The 19,342-nt window shown below is 39.8% G+C and overlaps 1 protein-coding gene across 1 annotated transcript in view; it reads left to right on the plus strand.

The window, feature by feature from the left end:
- The first annotated feature begins 5,837 nt into the window (after positions 1-5,837).
- The window catches only part of LOC130186466 (cingulin-like protein 1), a 57,681-nt gene continuing 44,176 nt past the window's right edge, over positions 5,838-19,342 (plus strand). The window contains exon 1 of the mRNA XM_056403620.1: positions 5,838-5,981. The gene's annotated coding sequence lies outside the window, so the exon portion shown is untranslated. The remainder of the gene's footprint in view (positions 5,982-19,342) is intronic.

Below are 19,342 nucleotides of genomic sequence, written 5' to 3' on the forward strand. Positions count from 1 at the left end.
TTGTGAAAAACAGACTTTTACTAGTGAAGACAGAGGAAGGAAAATCAATCAATCAATTGAGGGATTTTGAGTCATTGAGTGTCAAGTTGAGAGCAAGAGGTTCAGATTTTTACCAATCCATGACACCTTATTTCTGTTTTCACAGAGGAAAAAAAAGGGTGGAGGTTTGACCTTGTCTCCCTCATAAACACTGACCAGGTCTCTGCTGCTGTTCATCTGATGGTTTTTTCCTGCACTGCTGAAACATTTTCAAACCCAGCTCAGTGTGTGCTGAATTTTTTCACCTGATCCTGGCAGAGTTACAAGGTTTTCTGTCACAAGTCATCAGGTGTGGCTGTTGAATGTTTTCCACTATGCTGAAATGACGCCATCACAGTTCACCTTTCAGAACTGTTTCTTGCTTGAGCTATGTGGATGTCCAGCTACATAAAATATTTATTTTCAGGATTCACATACCTGTCAAAACCACGTGTCATAAAAGTTTTCATTTGGATAGATAACTATAATTACATTTCAAACCAACTTTTCAAACAAAGTGTTGTTATTGGATGATTCTGAAAAATCCCAGGTTACATTCAGTTGCAGTATTTTAAAATGATGTATTTGTACAATAACTGTGCAGGACAACAGCATTGTCAATTGTTGAACAACAATTCAGTCTTACTGATCCTGCATGAATATTCATAGTAACAGTGGTAGTTCCAGTTGAATAGAAATACAAGTCCTCATAACTAATAAATGAAATAGGTCAGTGGTCAGCTCATTCAAAATCATCCATATGAGGCTTTTGCAGCTGTGGCTTCCACATCAGTAGACCTAAGGCACGCCATTTTTTAGTCATGCTATAGTGAGCAGCTGGTCAGTCTACCACTTTGGACCAGACAAGAATATGTTATCATCTATTAAATGCATTACTATGATGTTTGATCATAGTTCCCAGAGGATGATATCTAATAATTTTAATCTCTAGATTCACCTGCAGGTTGTTTTTGTTTCAAGTGAGATTTCTTCTCAACTATTGAATGGATTGCCATATAATTTGATTTCAATATTCATGTTGCCCAGAGGATGAGTCCTAATGACGTTTGTATTCCTCTCATTTTTCCTATCCATAGAGGTGTCAGATTCCATCATGTACAGTATGGTTAAATTCTGATTGTGGTGAATAAAGAAATGCCACTTATTTAAAATTAGGGAAAGATCATGGTCATGGTTACAGGAAACCAGTAGTGACTGTTTGTCAGAGATGGAACAATGCCTTATCTCATCTCTGGTCTTTCAGTGCGAAACTTTTGCATTTCCATCCACCCTCCTCAGAAACACCTTTCTCCAGGAGAATTTCAGATTTCCTACTCTGCTGATGATTGGTAGCTGTAGCAGTACATTGGCATAATTAATAGCATTTAGTACGGTATTAGTGATTTCAGTAAAAGAAACTGTGACGTAATTCATCAAAACATTTTCTCTCTCTCTATAATAATAATAATAACTGGATAAAATGAATCTGTTGTATCTCTGGGACCGTTACATACACAACATCAATCTCTGTACTGTGATACTGAGACTTTTCTGTGAACTCACCTGCAGATAAGAATAAACCCAGAACAAATCATCTCTTTGACTCTGCTGTTGTACTGTCACACTCCCCTCTTATTTGTTTATGATAGCATTTTTGTCCTCGTACATTGCTGAATGGGGTGTTTTGCCGTTTTCATGTTGGTCTTCATGTTGGTCTTGGGATTATGCTTTTTGTGTTTATGTCATCATTCCTGAAAAAACTGTTTTCATCTGAGCCACCTGGTTAAATAAAGGTTGAAGACAGAAAATCCCTCCACACAGGGGTCAGTTTCAGTTTGAATGTTTTTAGCTACGCTCTGGCTCCAGGGATGAGAAGATTGTGTGTCGGTCGGTAGGTCCACCGCCATGGTCCAGACTGAAATATCTGAACAGCTATTACATGGATTGCTATGAAATTTTGCACAGACATTCATGGTCCCCAGAAGATGAATTGTAATGACTTTGATCTCCTCGCCTCTCTGTCAATTTTTATCTTTTATACTTTAATTTAGGACCAGATGTAAAACTAATAACTTCAGTAAGGCTTGGTTTAGTGCTAACTTGCAGATTTTTAAAAGCTAACAAGCTAAACCACCACAGTGAACATAATAAGCATTATACATGCTAGACAGCAATATGCTAGCATGGCTAATGTTTGCATTTGGCTCAAGTAGCCGCACAGAGACTCTTAGGGTATACTTGATCAGAACTGGCTGGTGAGACGTGTTGTCTGACCATGCTGAGATCAAAACTGTTTATAGTTGTTCCAAAAAGGGTCATTATAGAGAGGCAGGAGATGCGATATTATTTAAAAAAGGGATTAACTGTTCACATTTTCAGACAATCTCTCCTGGAAGACAGTCGTAGTGTTTACACTCGCTTTTTCACATGAAAAGTACCATAAATGGTTACAAAAACAGTGAAAGAAGAGAGGGGGCAGTTGGGGGGAGGGGGGAGTTGGCTTCAAGTCCATATTATTTTCCCATATATGTAAAGAATTAAAGAGACCTGGATGACAGGAGCTGTTAGTAATTTTTGCTATTGCTACATAGCCAGTGTTTGCATTAACAGCTGTTTACTTGGCAGTCTTGCCAAGAGCTTCAGCCATTATTGTGCTTACAAAACAAAAGGTTATAATATGCCCTCTGAACATCTGCTTCTTCAGGACAGACTGGACACTACAGTGACTCGGTATCGAAAAGTGATGTGACGGTTGGGCCATACCAGGGCTAGCTGGTTAGCATGCTAACGTCAGAGGAAGAAAAGAAGTGATAGAAATAGAAGCAAAACAAGATGGTTACTTTCCACCACTTCCTCCACATGCTGAACTTGCAACATCTCTTCCAGACTTGTAAGTAAACAGCTGTTTGCTAATGCTAATGTTAGCTATGTGGCAAAGGCAAAACAAAAAAATAGCTCCTTTAAATTTTGTTTATTGTCACACATAAGATACAGCAACATGGAAGGTTGGAAATGAAAGGTTTTAGTGACATACACAAAAAGAAAAGAAACTTACAGTACAACTTAAACAAGCGGAAAAAGGAGAAAAATGAATTTACCCAAAAGTAAATTGAAAAAAAAAACACATTAACAAATAATTTCAAAAATAATGCTTACACTTAAAGTTCAGCTGCATAACTGTAGAACCTTATGTAAGTTATTGCAGTAGCAGCCTATGAGTTATCAATGTGTGAGTAAAGGTTGTCTCACTGGGACACTCCCCTCTGCAGCATGCTTCTCTGAACTGCAGTCACACCCTGAACTACAGGTGACACAACAGGACATGTAATACAGCTCTTTGCAGGGTGATTCACAACCATGGCATACAAAGCAAATGTGTGAGATGATGAAATTAGCTCATAGGAATGCATCTTATCCTTTTATTTTCCCATTGATAACTTTAAAGTAGGAGGAATCATTTTATTCCTGCTTTTTATTGAAGCTACGTCATGTTTACACTGAGTCAGACCTTCAAAACCAAGACTCACTGTTTTAATGGCTCCACCATTCTATTAAATGGAAATACTCTAAATGCTTCTCAAAATCCAACCCAAAATTTAACCAATATTCTTTGTCACACTTTGTTCTGTCGATACACCAACTCTTTAGGCCAACATAAAATCTTTTGTGTGATGTTTCAACTGCACAAATGGAAAATGCACATAATGAGATGGATGGAAACGTAGTGGCACAGAGAACACTGCTCCTCTTTACTTTGCCACAAATAGTTTCTTTCTCAAGGACACTTCAGGTTGCTGCCACAGACCTAATGGAGTCATGGACTTCACATTATGGACTTTTCATTTACTACTTTTCCTGGGATCCACCCTGACACACACTGATAACTAAAATAATTTTCACTATTCATGTTACAATAAACTGCAAAACATATATACATATATATGTATGTATATATGTATATACAATACATGTAAGCCTACTTCAGTACAATTTTGAGGTACTTGTACTAACATTTTACACTCCTTCATATTTCTACTCCACTACATATCAGAGTGAAACATTGTTGCTTTATTCCACAACATTTATTTTTAACTTTAGTTACTTCTTACTTTGCAGATCCAGATTATTCATAATCATAATCAAAATATAAATGTAATAAAACGAAGTATAAAAACGAATAAATCATAATGCATATTTATATGTTGAAACAAATGGCTATATAAAACTAGTTCCACCTTTGCCAGCTGCAACAGAAAAAATATGCCTATGCATTAATGCACCATGATTATAATCCATTAATACAATATGTATTACTCAGAAATGAACCATTTTGCATAGTAAGTACTTTTAATTTGGTACTTGAAGTATAATTTGATGCTAATACTTTTGTACTTTTACATAAATAAAGTTTCAGTGCATGACTTTTGATGTACTGTGTATCTGGGTGCACAGTTTCCCTCTTGTTCTATCCTGAAACCAGCAGTGACCTGTTTCACCCTCAGGTGGAAACAAAAACTCACCACAGATATCCCCTCTAAGTCCAACTTTATTTGATATGTGATTGGTTTGTATTCTTGAATCCTCCAACATCCTGACATGTCACATTATAAATAAGATGCTACTCTATCTGGACTTGATCCTCCATCAAAATCATCAACAATCAAACAATCATTTTCGTTCATATAGAAATTGTATAATGTATTAAAAAAAGTAAAAAAGTAATTTCGTAAATGTCTGTGACAGATCCCCAGAGTCCAGTTGAATATTTTCTGTCAAACCGAAAGACTTTCAGTTAAACAGAGCAAAGTAAACAGTCAGTGAAGAGAATCTTTAGTGATTTTTCTTGATATGCAACTTAAAGAATTTGACACTTCTCAAAACTGTCAGTTGATTTCCTGTTGAATATAAAATTAACTGACTAATTGTTTCAGTATATCTGAGGATGAATGACACGTGGCTGTGTAAAGTTTCTTTTGTTTAGAACACTGACACTTTGTCACTTTGAGTATATAGTATAACCTGCTGATGGGTGTGTTCAGTGCTCCACTACAGAGGAATGTGAGGAGTGGTTGCATGTGTTGCCCAACACAAAGCCATTCAGTCTGACACCTATAGCAACCAGCAGCTGTTTAACCAACAGTCAGTGCTCTGAGCTCCGGCAGACTCCAAACCTCGACTGGAAGCTGTCAGTTTGTGTGCAGGTGCACCGCAGTGTCAGCGTGTGCTCAGACTGCTGCAACATCTCATTTATTAGATCGTGATCAAAGTTTAGATTCATGTGTTCAGATTTCACAGCGGACGTCCAAACTTCCCATAAAAAAATGAATGAAAGTTCACTGTTTCTTCATTTATAGGCACAAAACACTTGTTTAGGTTGAAGGAAACATGGTGATTTGGGTTAATGACCTTTGTCGTCATGGTTACACTAAGATAGATAGACATATAGATCGATGATTCAGCATTTTAAGAGAAGAAGGAAACTAGAATTCTTCCTGGGCGGCTCGCATTCCTTAAATAGTTGGAATAGTTGCATTTTGGTGAGAGACTGGTGCTCTACATCTCCAAAAATGGTGTTACAGAGAGAGAGAGAGAGAGAGGGAGGGAGAGGTGGTTGTGTTTGTGCGTGTGTGTGTGTGTGTGTGTGTGGAGGGGTCACATGCTTCAAAACTTTAAAACTCTGTCTGTGGATTGGCTTTTCACAAGTGGATTCCCCCCCCCCCCCCCCACTCACTCTCATCAAGCCTCCCTCCTCTCTTCCCGCCTGTAGGAGGCCCAGGTGAAGCAACGAACTATAATTCTGCGTGCGTCAGTGACGTCGTGCGCGCTCTCATTACGCACACGGCTGCTCCGGTGTGCTGCAGGTGTGTTGCCCTGGACCCACCCACAAGGCAGATTCCTGGCAGCCAGAGAGCGGCAGCCTGTCAGTCGGCAGCAGAGCACCGCAGAGGGAGCGTTCACGGCAGGTAAGTGGCTGATGTTTTTACCAGGACACCTGTTGGACTTGCGCTGTCGCTGCTTCACACTCTGTTGCTGACATAGATTCCGAGGCAGGTGAGAAAAACCCTGTCGTTTAGTGACTGCCGTGAGTTCACGGCTGGTAGAAGTAACTTTGTGCTTGGTGAAAGGTTTTAAGAGAGGCAGCAGCTGGCGACACCTGTAGCAGAGACAGAGAGAGATCATAGAACCTGGAGCAACACAGTCAGTATCTCATCACAGTTTGTCTTTCAGATGTTAGACACCACCAAACAGCATCTGTATTTACACACAGCCTAGATAAGACATGGTATTTAGGCTTTGCCAAAACACTCAAAGCCACTATGAGTATTGTATCATATGTGAAGTAAGTTAGTCCATAAAGTGCTGTTAAGTATGATTAAAGAAAAAGTGTGCAGATTAAAACAGTATAAAGTGGGCTATGATTCAAGTTATTAACACATATTCTCCTGTAAAGTCCTACAGGAAAATCATATAAAAGCCAGTAACAGTTAACAACACAGCAAAGTTAGATAAAGTCAGCATACATTTGTAGTTCCCAAGCTTTGGTGTGACACCACATCACAGATCATGGTCTTAGTGTGGGGACACCCCTGTCCACATGCTGCTTCATGCTAAAGCATCGCTACAACAATATTTAAGTACATACAATAAACTCTGTTCCAACTTGTGTGGAATAATTTGACCTGAGTCCTTTAAGATGAACTGTAAATCTTGTGGAAAGCTGTTGTAGTGGCACATTAATGCTGTTGGTTATGGACTGACATGTTCAGTTATCACTTAAAGCTAGAGTGTCCACATACTTTTGGCCGTGTATTGTAGTTCCTCAAACTCAGTCGGTATAGTCAGGTGTAGGAACATCTCCGGAATATTATTATTCATTCTGTAGGATGAAAGAAATACCATAATGCAAATATAACTGTTGTAGTGTGACTATTGTCATTGTTGCCCAGTCGTGTGCAGTTGATGCCGTTTCCACACACAGTTACTTTAGCTTTCAACTGATGTGTCTGAAACAGAAACAGAAAATCTGTGACTCTCCAGTGTCACGATGACGAGAGATGTTGTGTTGTGTTTTTATCAAAGTGTCACCTTGTGTTCAGTCAAAGGGCGAGTCTGGCTGTACTCTGCACTGTGCTCCGATAAGACAGCAGAGCATATCTTTATTTCATCTGGGCGGAGGGTGGCAATGTCACTGGCTCCACATGGTCAGCTATGCTTTCAGTTATTGGTTAATTAATGGCAACAAAATAATAACAATAACAATGCCTGAGCAGACCACACTGTCCATACAGTGGCCCTTTAATCCCAGCATGGCGACAGCTTTTAAATTGGGCAGTTGTTGGGCGATGATGAAAGGTTTTGTTCTCTAGCAATGATATTAAATAATATGAGATTGTCTGGCTATAGCCTGTGTGTGTGTTGCTATATGACGATGCAGACAGACGCTTGACTCGGTGTGTAGGTCACTACGGTCTCTGTCTTTAGACACAGGTCTTTTCTTGCTCTAAATGTTAAATAATTTGCTCCGAGTCTGGTGGATGTGGAAGTAGCTGTTCGTTAGCATGATGGAAGACAACTCTATAAGATGGCAATGTTAGGATTGTGTGTCTGTCAGCTTGTTGAGAAGTTGTTAAACTCTCAAGTGGCTAAAGAAATCTACTGACTTTGATTTAAATTCTCTTTTTTTTTTCCTTTAGCTAGCTAGCTCGTTGCTAAAGTGACCTCTGGCAGATACATTAGAAAAATACATCACTGTTTTCTTTTAATGCTCTCCAAAAAGTGAATTAGCAAATGCTAGCCTCATGTTGTAGCCCAGTGTTAGCATGACAGACCTCATGTGTCTGCTTCACGTACAGTAAATGAAGGCAGGGGTGCGTTACGTCTCCGTGCTGTTGTCCTGCACTCTGCATGTAAAGCGTTGTTGTGATGATGTTATCTCAGTGGCTGAAAAAAGCAAACAGGAGTCAGTCACTCACGTGTAAATGTTTTCCCAGCTTGAGGAATGCTGTAACGCTGACACCGTACTTTATCTCTGTCCATCTCTTTCTAACTTTCTCCTTTATCTTTGTCTTGATTTTCACTTTCATCATCTCTTTTCTCTCTTTTCTCTCCTCTTTTGCGCCTCTCCTCGTGTTTTTTACTCTGTAACCTGCTTTTAATTGTGACACTGACAGAAAGAAAATTCACTTATTTTTGTATAGACCAGAGATTGTAGTATTGGAGTATTTTGTTTAACGTTTTATACGTTATCGTAATTTGTTAGGATGTTTTGTTGTAGTTATTGGAGTATTTCTGTGCAGCAAACAGTCTTCTATCAATTACCTTGTTTTTAATTTATTAATTTATTATTTTTTACATATTTTATATTTTGTTTTATTATATTCTCATTTTATTGTTGTATTTTTCTTTTGACGTGTGATGTTGATTTTTTATGCCACACTGCCTCCTTGAAATCTGCTCTATGAACTCTGTCCGACTGATTCCTTCTAATGATGTGAACTTCAGAGGACCACATTTCACTCTATCCCTCCATCACTTTCTTTCTTTCCTCATCCTTATCTCACTCAGACACGTTTCCCTGCATTTCTCTCTCTTTCTTTCTCTAATCCTCTGCACCCCCCCATCACTCTCACCTATTTTCTGTAGATTTCTTCACACCGCTTTCTCTTTTTCCTCATGTCATTTGTCTTTCAACAACAAATCTGAACATAATGACAGTTTGTTGTCTCCAACTCTCTCTCTCTCTCTCCCTCACATCAACACACACCCATTCTCTCTCTCTCTCTCTCTCTCTCTCTCCCTCTCTCTTTAATGTGTTTTAATGGGACTACATTCTTTCCCTTGACTCCAGTCCAGACAGTTAACCAACCAGACCAACGAGAAAACACAACTGTTCTCTCTCACAGTTTTGCCCGGCACACACCCACTGCAGTCTCTCTCTATGTCTCTCTCTCTCTCCCTCTCTCTCTCTCTCGCTCTCACTCTCTCGCCTCCTCACTGTCTCTCACACGCAGTTGCCAAGAAGGAATCCAGAAACAGACAAGCAAAAAAAAAAAAACAAACAAAAAAACAAAACAATAAACTGACCTTGAATGTAAAAGTAAGTGATAATGCGGGTCAGTGAATGAGGTATTTGCCTCTTACACTGAGGGCTGAGGGCTTTTCGATACTCTGCTGATATGATACTTCAGTTTCAGGATTGTTACTAAATCAGCACTTTCTTTTTGATAGCATACGTGGCTAACTGCTAACACACTGGTCAGCGGGGAACCTGCTAGCACCAGTCAGTCACAATAGCTCTCTGAGTTTCTCTCTAGAATTTCTGTACTCTTTCTGCAAGCAAACCGATAGTGTGACCCAGTCTTTAAGCATCGCTGTTGTTGCTATGGTTACGTGTATTTTTTTGGGGCCATGGTAAAATATCCAGAAATTGAGTTGCGTAATCTTACCCAAGGAAAGACAGTTGGATTGAAAGGTGTGAGGACAAAATCTGAGTTTCAGACCTCAAGAGTGAGGACGTTTTTTTTGTTTTTGTCTCCTCTTCATGAGGAGCTGTTTGAGGTTTAGTCTTGGTTTTGGTTTAAAGTTCAGATTTGGCTAAAGTTAGGTGTAGGGGCGCCCACTGTGGGAGACAGTCAGTGCGGGATGCTTCCCATAGAAAAGCTCAGGGAAGCAGCTGTGCAGGAGGGAGCAAGTTAAGCAGACAAACTAAACTAAACTTTCTCCCGTAAAAACCAAAACACGATGTTTACAAAACAGCATTTCTTATGAACTGAAATGAAATTGCAACTGTCTTGGCCGAGATGCACAAAGATGAGACATATGCTTTTTCATCAGTGTTTTCTAACATGTCCCTGTTTTACAAGAGAGGAGGCTGCATGACAAATGTAAGTCCTTTCAACTTCCCCGCCTCTTATAAAGTGCAGCACACAACAAACTTTTCTGTGGGAAGTCTCCCACACAGTGGATGTGACAGTCCCTGATGGCGCAGAGTCGAGGGCTCCGGGAATATATTAGGTCAGCGTGGGTGTGTGTGCGTGTGTGTGAAATTTTAATAAGCAATAAGATAATAAATGAAGTCATTGTTTCAGAAAACTTGCTTCTCTTCCAGCAGATACCTGTCTTTGTGTGTGTGTGTGTGTGTGTGTGTGTGTGTGTACGTACTCCCATTCACCGAAACCTCCATTACCTTTGCATTTAGCTATGTCATAAAAATGATGATCTCAGGCTTGGCTTCGACACACACACACACGCACACACTTGATGTCAAACCTATGGTGAAAGGTTGTTGCGACATGCACCATGACCTGATCAGTGAGCTGAACCTGAAAGATATACCTGAAAACGCAAACTTGTATCTTTTGCGGCATTGTGGGTATTATTATCACAGATATTTAAAGGAAACACTGTGTGTCTGTTGAAGTTGTATAACTTAACTTAATAGTTTATTGAGGTACAGGATTCTAGCCTCCAGCGTTCCCTAAATATTAATTCCTTTAAAATGATTGGCAGGCTCAACCTTTTGCATTGTCGGCTCTTTTTAAGTCAAACCCTGAACACCTTAGGGAATAAAGAGACTTTAAAGTCTTGACAGTGAACATTTTTCGGATGTTTTCAAAACGCCATGAAAACCATTTGTGCACAGGTCAGTGAATTTCTCTCACAATGACACAGTGACAAGTGTGTTATTACCTTGTTGCAGTTCCATAGCTATGTGATGAGTTTTTCTTCTGGGTGTTGTCTGTCAGCTGCCAGGATGTTTTAGAAGGAGAAAAGTATGTCTGTGTTTGCTTTCGGTCTTTCCTAAGCTTCACCTCTGTTCCTTTCATGTTTGCAGAAGTGATCGCACACATGGAGACGTACGGTATGTACCTGCTGTGAAAACTATTAGATCTGCTGTTAATGAAGCTCAGCAGTCAAAATAAGCCAGAGAAGAAAACTAGTATGTTCTAGCATCGAGTCTGTATTCTGAAAAATTAAGAGCCATCCTTTAATTATTTAGGCTACATAAAGGACTTTTTTTTTCTTACAAAATAAGGTAGTGAGCACCTGCACAAAACATCTGTTACCCTCTCAACACAAAACAATGAAATACAGCACTTAATGAACACTGGTCTACAACTTGAATCTGCAAAATAATAATCGTGTAAACAAAGAATAATTTTTATCCCTACCAGCTGATTAGATGGATGCAGAAGTCTGTGTCAGTAATGTATCAAATTATTTAAAATGTAGCATAAAATCATATAACTGGTGAAATCCAGTGAAGCTCGGTGTTTGTTGGGGTGAGGCTTGGCTGCGTTAGACAGGATGAGTTGTTGTCTTGCTGCCCAAAAAGTGTTTCTGAACAAACCGTCTATTGTGTGCTGCATTCATTGTTTTATTACAAATCAAACGTCAAGTCGTCTTGCGGAATGTGGAACTTATGAGGAACACCCCAAGGTGGCATCTGGCACCCATCAATCATTAACAAAAAGGAATTCAGGTACAGCAAGAGAAAGTTCCCACAAACCTCTAAAATAAAATCAGTCAATTAATCTATTCAATTGTATCATTTTTTTTTAGTACTTCTAACAATGCTAAACTGTCAGCGTTGATCTTCCTGCCGTCTGTAAACGTTTTTGTGTTGTGCGTGAGCGTTAGGACTCCGAGCCCTGCTGGTGTTGGTGTTTGTTCTGAGAGCAGCGGTGGCAGATGATTTTTACTGTACATTAAATAGTTTGCATTGTGTCTCGGATCACTCATCGTCCTGAATGGCGAGGTGTTAGCACGAAGGCTTCTGTCACTCGTCACGGTGGACCAACACGTTTCCTGGCGGCCTCCTGAGGCTTACGCGGGTCACAGGAGGAGTGATGACGGTGCATGATGTATGTTTGGTGTGTGATGATTTTCTCCTTTTACAATGAGGATAAACATGATAAAAAAAAATTAAAAAAACTTCCTTAATGTTTATTTTATTGCTAAGACTGAGACAGAGATTAAGTCTCTGACTGTACAATGTTGCAAACTGCACCTCAACAGCGAATCATGGGAAAGTGGGAAGGTGGATGGAGATGGTACGACAGGAATGAGGGTGTGAGCCTTGAATGGGAGGTTTATACACACGCAAAATTGTTTGGAATGGTAACATTGTATACTTGTGAACATTTCCGTGCGTGTGTGTGTGAGTTGACACGGTCGAATCGCCCTGTTAATGAAAGTTCCGTATTAAACTGAGATGTTTGTTGCGGCCATACCAGTGTGGCGTTATGTAATTCAGAGATCAGTTTTTACTACAGACAGGAAGGATGTTGGCGTGTTTGGTAAACAGAAACTCGCCTTTCTCTGCTGTTCGTCTGGCATGACTTCACATCGCAGAGATGTCATGTGTTTTCACTTCCTCCAAAAATCCCTCTTTGGTTTTGAGCTCTTCACGTCTCACAGACGTATTCAGACATCAGTTTGTTTTCAAGGCCCTTACACGCCATGATAACAGCATCACCCTATCAGATTGTGTGCTGTGGTGTCAATTAGGAAAAAGATGCAAGTCGAGACAGGTCCACCTCAGCCTCCATGTGTGTAGCCCCCCCCCCCCCCGTGTTAATCGAGTCAGTCGCCGACTTCTCACGTGTCTCACATTGTGATCTGAGGCTGCTGCTTCGGATTCACCAACAAAACTCTGATCATGTGGTGTGTCATAATAATCACAGGAGAAAAATGTGATTTATAGTTGATTAGCTGACTCAGGACCAGCCTGCTGTGACGAACCCTAACCCGTCCTCAAAGTTTACAAAACCCTCGGTGTATGCAGTAGATTTAATTGAGAAAAGAAAGAGTGGAGAAGATCGTTCATGACCTGAAGGGAACACAGTGTTCGGATATTTTCTAGCGCTCCACCTGACATGAAGGTGAAGGGAAAGAAATCCAAGAGAAACACTGATGTTGATGTACGATATGGTGCTTTCCTAAATCGGAAGCAGGAGTGTGTCTTAAATATCTCCAGGAATGCATTGAACTTCACTGATTTATGGTGCATTATATTTCCCCTGCAGGTGATCTGCGTTTAAGTATTCACACCATAAGACTGAAGGCTCTGCTGAAAGGAAATATAGTGGTTAATGGTTTGTAAAGCCACCACTGACTCGGAGGCGATACCAGAAACAAAATGAGGCCTGAGTCGGAGGCAGGACTGAGGTTTAGGGTCATTAAATCACGGTACCACTTATAAGAAACATGACAAACACACTCTATATCTATTCTAGCTTATACACAACATCACCAAACTTTCTCATCTCATCCCAACCATCTCTTGCTGACTCTGCAACCTTTTAATAAACGCAGCATTTCATTAATTAAAAAGATTTTTTACCTCTGAACATAATTTAGCCAGCGATTATGTTTCCTACACAACTAAACTGCTGTTGTTTAATTTCTAGGATGATGAAGTTAGAATAGGATATTCTGAATGTATGTAAATGTATTTTTACTTGTAGAATATAATAGTAATTACTCCTTATAGTTACAGGTCACAATTATTTTTCCAATCTATCTGTTTTTAATTTTGTTTTATTTTACAGCGATTATATTCTCATTTATGAAACACAAAGATTCCTTCTTGACTCAAGCAAAGTGCAACCTGACAGATAATCTTTCTGAACTCATCTGAAAGCTTCACATTATATTTCTGCATTTTAAGATCTTACCTTCATGCCTTTTATCCCATCCCATCCCTTTTACATAATTTCTTCTCCCGAGCTCACATTCCTTTAACATAATGTTCAGGCCAAGTGGTTTAGGTTTTAGGGTCACGCGTGTGTTTTGCATCCCATTTTATACATCTTGTAATTTCTCCCACTAATGGATGCCTGAAAATCCTAATTATTCATCTCTGTCATTTAGAAACTGCCAAGGAGCTCCTCCTGAAATGCATCTTAGTACATTTTTATTTATTTTTTTTTTTTGCATTTTATAGCTCCTTGTTTTTTCCTCCAAGTTTTAATGAGTGTTGTTTTGCATTATGAAGTACCTCCAGGCTTCAATTTGGCATCTGGGAAAGTTGGCTTGACTCCAACACTGTGGTCACCCAGTGCTTTTTACTCATTAAGCCTCGTCGGAGGGCCGAATGGGTGCAGACTTGGTGGGTGCTGGGTGGGGGCTGTAGTGCTTGGAGATTAGATGTTGTTGTTGTTGTTGTTTTTGTCGATGTTCTAGTTTTGAAACAGAACTAAGAGATGAGAAAGTGAAGGAGTGTGAGAGTCTTTATCTTCTGTGTGTCCGCTTATTTTTGTGTAGGCTACATTAAACCCACAGAATGATTAGAGTGATTATAATGATCATCGGTTTTACTTCTACAGTTAATTAGATTTAAGATTTGATATTTTGTTTAGACTTTTGTAGCATATAGATCCTTTTATTTGGAGGGTTATCGTAGTTAAATTGACGATTTTCTCACAAATTTTGGGCAAAAATATTTGAATATATAATGTCATAATGATGTCATAATGTAGCTATCAGAATATTCATGAAAATATTCGCAAAAATGTATAAATATATAATAAATATGGGCGAATACGTTGACTACAATCATCTGTGAGTGTTTTTCAGAGGGACTAAAACTAGGGAAGTTTGTGGTTAAAACATCTTTTAAAAAGCATTAGGCATGTGTGTCCAATACAATACATGATTATCCACGATAAGGGATGGTGGGTGGTGATGGGAAAGATTCCTGAATGACAACGTGTGAGCAATCAAGGTCGCTGTAGTCCTTTATCATTTCAATATAATTTTAACTGCTTTGAAGAATGGAGAGTACATGACACGACATGACATGAGGCGTTCATATTTGTTCGCCTTACATACGACTGCGTAGTTCCCCAGTCATAATTACAACGGAGAACACTATTTACAAGTTGGTAACCAGTTTGTACAGTACCTGACATAAACGCAGTATTACTCATCACTCACTGCTTCATGCTTCGGCCCTGAACGTCGCCACAGACCGTACAACTGTGCATGGTAGAATCATCCAATATGTAAATTCACAGTCCTCCAGCCTAAGTGACAAAATAAGTCAGAAATTTCTCTCAGAAAAAAACAACTTGTGTGATAGTTTTCTGATCTCTCACCTGCAGTTAACCAGATTATACTGCTAAGTTAAAGTTAGAAATACAGATCAACTTAACTGTTAAACAAAACTACGTCTAGCGTTCCCTCTACATGTTGGACTCTGGACACATCTGTCTGCTCTGTCTTTGTCTTACTCTTCCTGGCTGTCAGGTAAAAAAAAATGTCTCTGAGCTGTCATTTGTCTGACAAATCTTTGGGAGGAGCTCATTGTAAGTACACACAACTGTGTATGTGTGTGTGTGTGTGTGTGTGTGTGTGGATGTGTGTGCTGGGTTGAGGTTGGGTGGTGGTGAGAGCTGTGTTGCGCCAAACCTAAAATAACCTGTGGTACTACCTGTATGCAGAGAAAACACGCTATTAATCGGCCTATGGTGCATGGAACATGTCTTTTTTTATAAACTACACAAAAGTCACATCCTCTACAGCTTTGGGTGCGACTGCTTTTTGGTGCCAGATCAACTTCCACCCGTCACTTCATCTCCTCTTTCTGTAATGAGAAGTGGAGGCAGGTGATTAAGTGTAACAGACGACGTGACGTGGAGAATTCAGCACATTTTCTGTGTGAGTGCTTTTCAAGAAACACAGAGAAGTGAAGTAACCGGCTGTTTTTGTTCTGTTTTATGTGGATAATGATAGTGGAGGGAGCGAGGGAGAGATGTGATCCTCCGCTCGTGATTGTTAAATACAGAGGAACTGGTTCGGTTCTGCTTTGATTAACAGGAGAGGAGCCGAGAGGGAGAGTAAATACAGGAGAGGTGATATGTTGCTTATTCACAGAGCACAGACAAACTGGTTCCACTGTTTTATATAGTTGGTGTTTATATGTGGACAGAGCTGTGTGTCACTGTACAGCACACCGCGCAATCCAGTTTGAATTACCAATCATCTACTGGAACCAACGTGGCTTGTTCCTATGGGAACAGTGAAGGTGAAGTGGAACTTATTTGTGCAAACTTCAACAGCATTTTATTTTTAATTCTGCCGGTGATGTCGGTGTTTCCAAAATAGACCAGAGACCGAATACGCTAAGCGGCCAAAGGTATGTGGACAGCCCTTTTAACGGGACAGTGCCACCGTGCATAGAGCTATGTGACTAAAGCAACAACACCTATCCAACAGCTTCAGAATGAACTGCAATACACACTGTGAGCCAGACCCTGTCACCCAGCATCAGTACTGGACCTCACTGATGCTCCTGTGGCTACATGGGAGAAAATCCCTGCAGCCAGGTTCAACATCTGGTGGAAAGTGTGAAAGCAGAAGACCGGAGGCTGTTAAAGCAGCACATCAACGCCTGTACTAAGAGTTTTTACTAAGAAAAGTGGTTGGTGTTTATCTTTTGACAAACAGATTTTTCTTTTCGTTTATCAGGGGCAGCAATCGTGAAATGCAGTTGTTTTTATAATTGTCCCTCAGCCTTGTAAAAAAAGGAACAGGCTCTACCTGTTGCCTTTATATTAAATCTCTTAAGACCAACAGAAGCACAGATCTGTTGAACTTACAAATGAACAGAAAAAGCTTTTTGAGCTACTTTTAATTTTATTTGAGTCAAAAAGGTGTAAAAGACATGAGAACTTTTGTTTTAGTATTTTAGTGATGTATAATATATTGATGCATACATCATACATACCAGTAAAGACAACCTTAGTATTTATATATAGTAATTGGATGTACTGTAAAGTTGTAGACACCTAATCACTTATCTTATTTTAAAAATGTCATTTTATGTAGAATTTCACTGTAAAATGATAAAAGAAATATTTAGTATTAACAGTAATTTCAAAGCAACCAAACTGAATTTTTAGTGTGAAATGATATGTTAAATGACATTTGTGTAAATCCACATCATTTTTTACGGTGTTAGTGAACGAGTGAAGATGCAGTTAAAAGTTGTTTCCATCGATGAAGAAACGTTCCTGCAGTAAACGAGCCTGCAGGGCGTCTCCGGCCGTTCACTCCCAGTTTAAAGCTCCTGATGGTTCAAAGTCCACCAGCAAACAAGGTGGCATACCACAGCTGTGAGTCATGAGCAAAGCATGCTGGGTCTGGGGGAGTTCCCTCGTGTCCACACACACAGATTTTTTTTGCTGAATAATGACGTGTCATCACAGTCATGACAGTGCAGGTCCACAGACTACAGAAGAACGTGTCGTCCCAGAATCCGAACCAGGCTGATTCATTCTAAATGCTTTCAGAAACAGAATCCAACATCCGGGATAATCCAGCTTTCACTTTTTTGGATTCATCAAGATATTTTTTTTATTTTTCTGACAATACACTGACCGTCCATCTACCAATTGATATACAAAACAGTGTGTAGATAGGTAGATAGTACAGTAACAAAATGCAAAATGGGAAGGGGGGCGGGGGGGAGCAGCCTGCAAGCTTGTATTTGTGGTGCTTGTATATGCCAACAGTGGATATACAGTATAAAAATATACTATGTAAATGAAAGAGGTGATAGAGTGATTCATAACTTTCTGCGGGTGGAGAGGAAACCTCACCTGACTTGCATAATATTATTTGTTCAAACAGGGAGAGTCAGCTGTATCTCATGTGAAAAGAATGAGCCGCTCCTCTGAGGGGAGAGAGAAGTCACTGTAATTGAACTTTTACTGACGTCGATTTTTGATTGACTGCTGGAGGAGGTATTTTAAAACGCATTAAGTCAATTTGGTTGAACATTGTATGATGAAGAAACATACTTCTTCTTTGGTGAGCATCACTAATCTGTAGAGTCTTTCAGTGGTTGGATTTGTACTGAAATATCTATAGTCCGGATTTCAAAGTGTAACCTCTTTATACAGCATCATGTGAAACTAGCTTTAGCTCTTACTCAGAACTTTAAATGGAGCAGCTATGCTACTTTTACTTAAAGCTGCAGAAGTCAGTATTTTGATAAAAGACCACTAATTCCTGCAGAAGTTTTTTAGCCTCTTTAAGCTGTTAGTTTTTGGTTTCATGACACATTTACTGTTTTGGTTCACTCTCATCGACCTTACAGCAGCAACAGGCAGCAGCCTGTTAGCGAAGTTAGTCACGAGCTGGGGGGGAAGGAAGCGGAACTTTTAGCAGCTAAAGCACCACATGTTTTTGTGAGGAGTGGGTGGAGACCAAAAGAGAGTTAAAAGCAGGGGGGGATGTTGGATTTAGGTTCATCAGGCGAACACATATATGACTCCAATGGGCTATAAAATGTTTTGTGAGTTTACCTCCAGCAGTAGTAGTTTTCAACAGGATAATTTCAAGTTTCGCCTCAACTTAAGTGTTTAGTCCACAGTACTTAAATTTGAGTAATGTAGTACACATTACAGAACAGTCAGTCAGCAAGTTAAATCTTGAAGTACAGGCCGGATTTCCACAAAATTAGCTGAAAATATTCCTGTTCACCAGCGGGAGTATCCTAATATTTTTGGTGACCCTGTGACCTTTCCTCTAGCACCACTGTCAAGGCAAAATCCCAATTTTTACTCAAAGAATATCTTAATGTTCTGTGTTCTGTGTCACTGAAATTGGCAGATATCATTCGTGTTCCCCAGAGGATAAACTCTTCACCACTCACAGGACTAACTTTGCAATTAGTTAAATCAGCCATGTGCTGTTTGTTTTGATGATCGCTGCAGCATCTGCAAAGTTTACTCTCTGAATCTTATTACATAAAATCTTTTGTGTGTGCGTGTGTGTGTGTGTGCGTGTGTGTGCGCCTGTGTGTGTGCGTGTGTGTGTGTGTGTGAGAGACAGAGAGACATAGATAGGGCTTGAAAAGAACAAAGTCAACAAAAAGGGAGAGAGTGCTGCAGACATGCAAGGGGGCTCCACCCTCCTCATACCTGCCTGCTTATCAAGGTGTGTCTGACTTGGCGACCTGCTACAGTCATCAGACCCCACCCTGACACACCCTGGGAGGGAATTAGGACTCCTCTGATTGGGGGAGGGGTTGAGAGTTGGAACCTCGTGATGCAACCCAACCTCAGGTTTAGTCACGGTTTATTTAATCTTAGCGGCGACTTGACTGGACTTGACAACTGTGGGTTGTTGCACTGTTCAGGGTTTTTTCAGCATTCCTTTGTTTATAATGGGTTTTGTTTTTTCTGGTGGGACAGTGATAACCAAGACTCTTTTTAATGCCTTATTATTGGACAATTAATTGCTAATGGTTATTATTGATTAAATAAATATAAATATTGTTTACTTAATACATTTTATGTTCTAAATAAACCAA

Source organism: Seriola aureovittata, chromosome 18 (assembly GCF_021018895.1).
Source record: "Seriola aureovittata isolate HTS-2021-v1 ecotype China chromosome 18, ASM2101889v1, whole genome shotgun sequence".
NCBI classification, from domain to species: Eukaryota; Metazoa; Chordata; class Actinopteri; order Carangiformes; family Carangidae; genus Seriola; species Seriola aureovittata.